Source organism: Ricinus communis, chromosome 1 (assembly GCF_019578655.1).
Source record: "Ricinus communis isolate WT05 ecotype wild-type chromosome 1, ASM1957865v1, whole genome shotgun sequence".
In the NCBI taxonomy this organism is placed as follows: domain Eukaryota; kingdom Viridiplantae; phylum Streptophyta; class Magnoliopsida; order Malpighiales; family Euphorbiaceae; genus Ricinus; species Ricinus communis.
The window spans coordinates 32,695,813-32,705,410 of record NC_063256.1 but is presented as its reverse complement, the minus strand read 5'-3'; positions in this window follow the sequence as shown (position 1 = coordinate 32,705,410).

The following is a 9,598-nucleotide window of genomic DNA, read 5'->3' as shown; positions in this document are numbered from 1 at the left end:
GCATAATTTTTTTTGTTAATTTATAATTTTTATTTTTTTGGTAAATAAAATCGATTTGCAATGTCATCTCTTACTAAGATTTTAAAATTTATTATTAGAAAATATTTTTAAAAATAAACTGAATGTATGTATATTTATTTAAAATAAAAAATAATTGAACAAAATTATTAAAGTTTAAAATTCAAAATTTAATTAGTGGTTTAAAAAGGAAAAAAGGAAAGTGCCAAGGGGATCAGAAATTCATTCAGTAAATAATATTTCTGGAAGCCTCTAATTCATTCTAGGGTTAATCAACCTATTAACCTTAACATAGTCAACTGGAAAACGTCAAACCAAATTTTATGGGTTCTATTTGTTGTAAGGTGGACTGAGAAAACTTAATCCAATAACCTCCTGTTTCGGTTTAGTTTTATATTAAAAAAAAATCATTTGATTTGATAATGAGGGGAATTACACAATTTATGGGTTTTTTTCTGTAGAATTTTATTTATACGGTAGTTTTGTTTTTGAAGAAATTTCACCGCACATGGTTTTTTTGAATATTTTTATGGTCAAAAAGAGTTTTTTAATCCTTTTTAAAAGTTTTTATTTTTATTTTTACGGTATTCTTTTTCAGAATTTCATTAGAAAAATATATTTAAAATATACTTTCAAAATATCTGAAGAATTTTTTTTTAAATTTTGTATTATTGTGACTTCGTGTTAATATTTCTTTTTATTTTTTTAGAATTTAATCCGAAAAAAATACTAAAAGTAATATCTAAAAATATCAAAAGAAAAAGATACTAAAAATATACATAAAAGATATCGAAAGGAACATTACTTTTAATTTGTATTATTGTGAATTCAGTTTTTATTTTTAAAAAAAATTTCGTCAGAAAAAATACTAAAAGTATATCCAAAAAATATAAAAATTTATTTATTCCTTACTTATATTGTTATGAATTCACCTTTTAAAAATTCGTTTGAAAAAAATAACTAAAAATATACCTATACCGAAAAGATATTATTTTAACTTATATTATTGTAAAATCAATCAAGTGAGTTAGATTTATCGTTTTTGTTTTACATTTTTATATTTGATATTTGCGGATTGAATGATATTACATGCTTTTATAGCAACTAATATGTTTTGATGACATGAAATGTATGTTTTAAAAAATATACCATAATAATCTAAAAAATATCAAATACAGTTTAAAATACATGAAAATCTAATGAAAATAAAATTAAAAAATATGTTTAATGGTAATAAAAATATATTAAAAGTAAACCAATAAAATATCAAAATAATATGAATAAATCTTTTTAAGAAAACTATAATAAAGTTTTAAAAACAAATTGTGAAAGAAAATTGACCATAAGAAAAGATTCACCACATGCTTTTTCGTAAATCTGTAGAAGTGTCTTTGTTTTTTTATCAAATATACTACTGTAAGCTCCCTTTTTAAACTACGGTAAGCTGTTTGTTTTCATTCATTTGTACGGTTATGTTGTGCAATGGGCTTCTCTTCTTACGATTTTTAGATGGAAAACGTACACGAATGGCTAGACATAAGAGGTGTCTAACTTTCATTTCTAAATTTTATAAAAATAAGCTCCAAACATAACAGATTTACTTTTATACAACGCATATAAAAACATGCGTGTTTTACTAAAAAATAACATATCCAAAAGTCAAAAAAACGCAACAATTAATTCAAATAAAATCGCCATACCAAAATCTCAAGAAATCTACAACAATCTACAATATATCTGTAATATCGAAAAATCTGCAATAAACAACAGAAACGAGAGAACATAAAGTTTTTTAAACATACATTTATTAAATTCGAATATGAAAATAGATAATCCAATCTCATCCATCTATCTTTCTGATTTCTTATTGTTTTGAAAAAAAATGCATTAAGATTTTCAAAATAAGTATATTATATGATTTACTTAACTACTTAAAGTCACCATCCATTTTCTAGATCTAGATATCGAAGAAATTATGAAAAACCTTATGATAAAAGTTAACGCCTTTCTTGAGTCTCAAAATATTGAGAATAGGCGAATCCAAGTTAGAATTGAGAATAACTGAACCAAAATTACTTTTCTATAATCAATTTGGACCCAATTGGTGGAAAAAATTAAGTTTGAGGGGTGAAACGATAATTTTTGCAAGTTGGGGGACTAAGTCGCCAACATTTCCTAAATTTTTGCTCACAAAACCAATCGGCTTTGCATCTAGCCAATCGGCTTTGCATAGAGCCGAATTGACTCTATGCAGAGCTAGTCGGCTCTATACAATAAAAATTGGCTATTTTTCGAGATTCGACACTGTTTTTTTTATTATATTTTTCTGACTTAAAACGTTGAAATTGATGAAAAGAAGTTTCTAGAAGTGATTTGTGATAATTATTAGATATTAATCTGATAAAAGAAAAAGATAATCAATAATTTTTATTTTAAATAATTAACACTTATCTAATACATCTAGGATTTTCTAACCTTATTGCTATAAATAATATAATATGCCCTAGGTCTAGTTTTAGGAAACAAAGAGAGAAGTCACTAAGAAAAAGCTTTGAATTAGAAAAGTTTTTCTTTAGAACGACATAAGATCTTTTTAACCCTAGACAATACTGGATTCTCATATGTTCTTCAATTTAACCGCCTCATTATCTCTAGAACTCGCAGATCAACAATCTACGGTGATAACCTGAGAGTTCCCCTTAATCCAACATCATCAATATCTTTTTTTTCTTTACTAGTTCTTTTATTTTTATGAGTATATAAATATATTAGGATTGATTTCAAATGCTTGATATCCCTTTATTTGATAAAATCTAGAGTTTTTAATAGTTTTATATGTCTTTGTGATGTTTATGCATGTTAGGTTTTGAATCTAATGATATGAATGTCCTAGGTTTTAAATGTGATAATATCAATGTATTCGATTTTGGATATGATAATTGAAATAGTTAGAGTAGCATGTTAGATTTATGGTTTTCTTTAATAATTATATGATTGCATCAAGTTTTAGGGCTGCATGATTTAAATCTAGAATCTACCATGTGAAGTTTTATTTACCTTATCTCAGTTTTTGCTTTCTAGGATTTATATTATTTTATATTTTCAGGCTTAGCTTAATTTTTTTTTTATGTTCTTGGCCTTATTTTTTTTTGAGTTTTAATCATGTTTTTATCTTTTGTGCATGTTAAATCAGCTTCGGAGTGAGAAGATCAAGGAAAAGATGCAAAATCGGTCGTTACCAAGCCCTAGAGCCGATTGGCACTGTGCAGTGCCAATCAGCTTTGTGCAAAGCTGAATCGGCTATGCACCAATTTTGGCCCTATTTTGGATTTTTATATTATTTTTGGCAATATTTGTACATTGTAACTTAGTTTATGCATTTTTATTTTTATTTTTAGTTTTATAAGGGTTGTTATAGCTAGATCTAATTTTTGTGCACTTTATTTTTGCTTTATTTTAGATGTATGCCAAATATCTGCTATTTAATTGCCTAATTAAAATTGGACATATAGATATTAGGCTTTAAAATTGGACCTCACATGAGAATTATAGTCCATTAGGTTAAGAAGATGGCATATTGAGCCTAAATTTAAAATCCATATAGACTTAGTGGGTTTTGCCATGCTTTAATTGAATTAATTGGGCCATATTAGATTTAAGATCACTGAATTGGATATCCTCATAAAAAGCAGTCAATTAGACTTAAAGACTAGAAATTAAATCATAATTTAAAATTGGACTAGACTAGGTGGGCCTTGTATGTAATTAATTAGTAAGTTAGGTTAATAACTTGGAGTATGGGCTATGCTTTAAAAAAATGGAGTAGATTTAAGAGGACTTCACATGTTGTAGTGCTTGACGTGTAATATGTAATCATTGCATTTATAGGGAATAACTCGTAAAACAATAAAATTAAAGACAAATATACACAAATAAGGAAGTTGGCTTCCGGATTCATCTGAATTTGTGACGTAAGCTTTCTTATAGGATCGAGAAATGTCACTCACTAGTAAAAGTGTCCTAGTGAATTACCCGGGTGGCGACTCCTATCTCTCCGCTAGTCTCTGTGATTAGTTAGCATGTATCCAATTAGGTTGAAAAGTCTTGTAGTATTGTAGTCGCTAAAGATACTTGGGTGCGGGCTCAAAACCACCGCCTACACTTACAAGTAAAATAAGAAGATTAAAAAATTTAAGTTCTCAAAGTTAAAAATAAGTAAGTAATCAAAACTTATCTCTAGAAAATCGTATATAACGAGTATACAATGGTATATTATAAGTATATTTTTTGAAATTTTATAAAAATATATTCAAACTCTTACAATTCCTCAATATCTTGTTCATTCGCAACAAAATATTTTCTTTGTGTGGTGGTAAAAAAAAAAAACTTTTTTGGAGAGAGATACTATTTCACCAATCGAGTCATTATTTCATCCATGCTAAATTAGCGAAGCAATTATTAATATAAATTATATAAAGTATTTGTATTGACTATTATATTGATATGAATAATAAAATCAAAGAATAAATCAATAATAGATTATAAAAAAAGTTTAAAGCAAGATTTAGAACATGTTTAATGAGTATAGAATAATAATATATTAGAAAGAAAATAGTACGCGGTAAAAAATATGTCTTGAGTATATAGAGGCAGATAATAAGTATCTATTATGAAATTGTAGAAAATTAATGTTTAAATAATTTTTTATTCATATATATGTTGTACAAAATTTGTATATTGAGAATTAATGAGTATATGCAGGTATACGTTATGTATATATTTATAATAAGTATATAAAACATATTTAAACATAAACAATAGAAGATATATAATGAGTATATAACTAGTATATTTCAAGTATATTATACTATGACTCTTACTGATTATAAAATAATTTTTTACATTTTTTTCCTCATGTACAAACATGGCACTAGTACTTATTTTTATTCAGCACAACAGACATGGAAATAAAATATCAGATACATAAATTTTAATGTAAAGGGCATTTTATTATCAAATTTTTTTTTTAGAAGTATACAGTAAATAGTATATACTAAGTATATTATTCCAAGTATATGATACTTTGATTCCCATTGAGTTTTCTCTATTTAGATTTTGGTTTCATTGAAATATAGTGAGTTTCTTTTACCTTTTTTTTATTTGCTCTCATTAATATTATTTTGTTATATTCTTAATTTTATGAAAAATGGAAGAAATGAACAGAAAATGAAAGATAATAATAATGTTGTTTATTGTTTCTTGAGTGAGCTTTGTTAGAAAGATGGAAATCAATTAATTTAAACTTTTTATGTATCATTTTTATTCAAGAAAAATATTTGACGAATTAGAATAAAACAAATAAGTATTTATATTTTTTTCTTTTAATCATAAGGCATATGCTATCCTTTATGGTGTAATACTTGTAGTACCCGAAATCTTTCTTTTTAATAATAATGATATTAGTAATAATTAATAACGAGTTTTTATTTAAATTAATATTATTTTATTTTTAATTGATTTACTTGGGATGACTTAAAATAGAATTTAAATATTAGATAAAAAGTAAGTGTTATTTTTCTATGTCAATTAGTTTGGTTTTCAAGAAATTAGTTAAGTAAATTCTTTGGAAAATAAATATAATTTTTGGTCACTTAATTTTTCCCCAATATGAATATATGAATTAAAATTCTATATTTGAGAGTTATGAAAGAATTAATAAATAATATTTTATAAAAAAATTTATATAGGAATGATGAATTTTAATTAGCTAATGATGTTGATTTTAATTGAAAATAGTTAGTAAATTGATTAATTAAGTGTTAGGATTAAATTGAAAATTAATTTTGCAATAAGGATTAAAATATAATGATTTTAAATTGGGTTTTTAAACGAAAATTTGTATGGTTGGTATTTCTGTAATTAAATGTGTCGGTAAAGGTATTTTGATAATTTTACTTTTAAATAGTTAGGGGCTTAATTGAAAAGCTAAAGAAAAGTTGAAGGGTTAATCGAAAATTTTGCAAGGTGAAATTGTTAGTAATTAAAAAGTTGAGGGACCAAATGGTAAAAAAGAAAAATTCAGGGACCAAATGTTGATATAGAGAAGAAAGAAAATAAAAGAAGAAAGAAGGGAATCAGAGAGAGAGAGAGAAAAGGAAGAGAAGAGGGGCGGTGTCTGTGGCAGTCAGGCTGACAGTCGCCAAAGTGCAATGGGGAGGCTCAGCAAAGTGCGGGAGGCGTGAGGAAGCGACATCAGCTTTCTGATGCCATTCCAAGCATTTTCCACATCCAATAGTGGCGAGGTTGGTCTCTTTCTGACCGGTGAGTTGAGAGCTTTCTTCTAGGAGTTGTAGCATCGGTTTTGGTGGCCGGAGGAAGGAGTTCCGGCGAGGAGAAGGCAGCCAGAATTTTAGACTTTTCCGGCGAGTTTCAGCGAGGGATAGATGATTAGAGGGCATATCTGGACTCTCTTCAACTCAAGTTTTCCAATGGCACTAGTTTTGTGGCCAATTGGACTCCGTTTGAAAATCAACGGCTAAGACCGTTCTTAAATTTTTCCGGATGATCAGTGGCCGGATCGGAAAATCGAAAGCTGGAATCATCATCAGCGTATTATTTCGAGTCCGTAGGCGCGTACGGATTGTCGATCGGACTACGGCGGCTGGAGGCGAGTCGAACGAGTGATCAAGCGTCTCGATAATTCTCTACCCGTTGATTTTAGAGGTTGTTGATATAAAATTATGTGTTTATTTAATTGTGTTGAGCATTAGAAAAATATTGTGAGAATTGTTAGTTAAAATAATTAATTGTTGGACCGTTTGCCAATAATCGTGTTTTACGTAATAGTTCTGATTAAATAATTTAATATTTTAATTATTTATTTAATTACTATTCATATATATATCGATTTCTGCATCAATGCTATTGTGAATGCATGTTGACTCGGGATGAGATGGAAGTAGAACATGCCACCTGATGGGTTGCATTAGATCCGAGTGCGCACAGGTATGAATCTGAGACAGATAGTAAAAGGTAAATTTAGGACTTGCCCTAGTCGAGTTTAACTCTCTTGGCTGAGTAGAGTAAGTTTTCCAGAGTAAAGGTCCCTGGTCGAGCATTGCTCTCTGAGCGTCGGCTTTATTGGAAATTTAAGTGACCAAACTAGATTTAAGGACCCTGGTCGAGCTTCGCTCTCTGGGCGCCAGTTCTATTGGAACGAAGAGCCGAAAGGCTAAAATTGTTTAGTAATAGGGATTAGGGTTCTACTGAAGTACTCCGTCCCGTAGTATGTGAAATTTATTTTATAGAAGCATGGCATGACATGTATATTTTTGCATGACTTAGTATTTTATGTTAAATTAAATAAATGTGTTATTGAAGTGTTTGTAATTGTTTTTGGATATATGATTTTAACTCACTCCCGAGACTGACAATCTCAATTTTACTGTTTTTCAGGTGTTAGCTTTTCTGCAGTTCTTTTCATTTAGCAGCCCGATTCCTTCATCTTCTGGTTGATGTATTAAATTTTCGGTATGTTTGACTTTTAAATTTCTAGAATCTCCGCAGTAGAAATTTCAGATTGATCATTTTGTAATTTCATGTAAATTCCAGTCTTGCCTATTCATACTGGCATCCACATTCTAAATATGTAGAACCTGGCGGTTAAGGTTAATTATGGATCAGTGCTATTAGATTGAGATTTGATTAAGTTAGTGAATGGTCAGGCTTACTACGGGATTCAGTGGCCTTACGCCTACCCATTCCCTAGTGCCGGTCACGGGCCACAGAACGGGTTGCGACAATACCGATTTGAAATTTTAAAATATATAATAAACAATATATATTAAATATACAACCAGTATATTTCAGATATATGATACTTGATTTTTAGTGAATTTTTCTCATTATATTTCATAAACTCAAAACCATATATCAAAATCAAAATTATTAAATTATGAAAATATAACAGTTTTATTGAATCAAATATTGAAATTTAGATATTTGACAAAATGCATGTGCAGAAAGAACCAAATAATTTTTTTGCCATTGTTATTATTGACCTAAATGAATACAGTAAACAACATACAGTACGTATATAATGAGTTTACTTCAAATATATGATACTCTAATTCTTATTAAATTTTCTCCATTCAAATGTTAAAATCATATTTTATATTTTTTTAAATTTAAATATGGTCATAATTCCTACTTTTCTTCACCACAATGAATATTGGTAAGAAAACACGAGATATATTAGCTTTGATGTAACAAATCTTCGCATATACCAAAAGACAATAACTTTCTAAACCTCATGGTTAACAATATATAATATACTTCGAGTATACTATAAGTATATAATTTACACCAAGTTTATTTCGAGTATAGAAATGGTATCATTAAAATATATTATAAGTAAATTTTGAGTATATAAATGATATCTTCTTAATATGTGGATATAACCAACTTACATTTAATATACTTATATCTAAAAATGTATTTGATGAACAAAAGAAAAACACTTATTCATTTAAATTGAAGAAAAATAATAAATTATTCATAACAAATTTAAACAAATAAAATTTACAACTTAAAATATATCAATGAGAAAATGATACATATTTAGTATCAAAGTCAATAGTCCTATTATTCCTATTAATAATATCATAAAACTATTTGTTCATCATGTGTACTGCGTCACTAAAAAACCTATATGACAATTACATTAAGTTTCTCCTCCAAATCTTATTTGTCCTATCCACCTCCTTAAGCTTACCACTTAATTCAAACTCACACTCAAAAATCTTTATCTTCCTTGAATTTTGCATAAGAGAATAACATGATCGCAAGCCTTTACCGATATTCGTAAGCTTATTGTTTAAAAACCATGGTTACACTTGATCTTTTCCATAAAAAAGAATCATACATATGTAAAACTAGCAAAATACACAAAAAAAGCTACGAGTTTTAATTTTTGAAGATCTAATAAAAACAATTTAACAAGATTTACATTTTGCTTCTTTAAAATCCAAGACTTTATTTACCCTAATGCGTGGATTAACATAATATAACAAGATCATATCATACGAATAGCAAAGAAAATTGGACTTTTTGCCCTAATTTTTAACCAATTATTAAAATTGACTAAACAATAGTTTTCAAACAAACACGAGAGAAACTAAAATTATAATTAAAATGCAGTTAACAGTATATAGTATACTCCGAGTATATTATGAGTATCTATTATCATTAGCATGATAATAACTAAAATCAAAGCAACAATGATAAAGCAAAAGAAAAAAAATAGAGAGCATGATATGGGGTTCAAGTGTTAGTCCCCATAAGAAATTACCAAAATTTTCTTAGTCTCATTCTCCCATTTTTCTATTTTATATTCTCTTTACCTTTTTAGTTTCTAAACTCTTAGACTATACATACAATTCTTTTTTTATTTCATTGCGGTTATTTTGCATTTTATCAAACACTTAGAGTGCATTCATCGATAACACAAATGACAGTTTTGCCACCAGCATCAACATTTCCTTTTCATTTTTTAAAGTTTTAACATCAACACTCTTCTTTG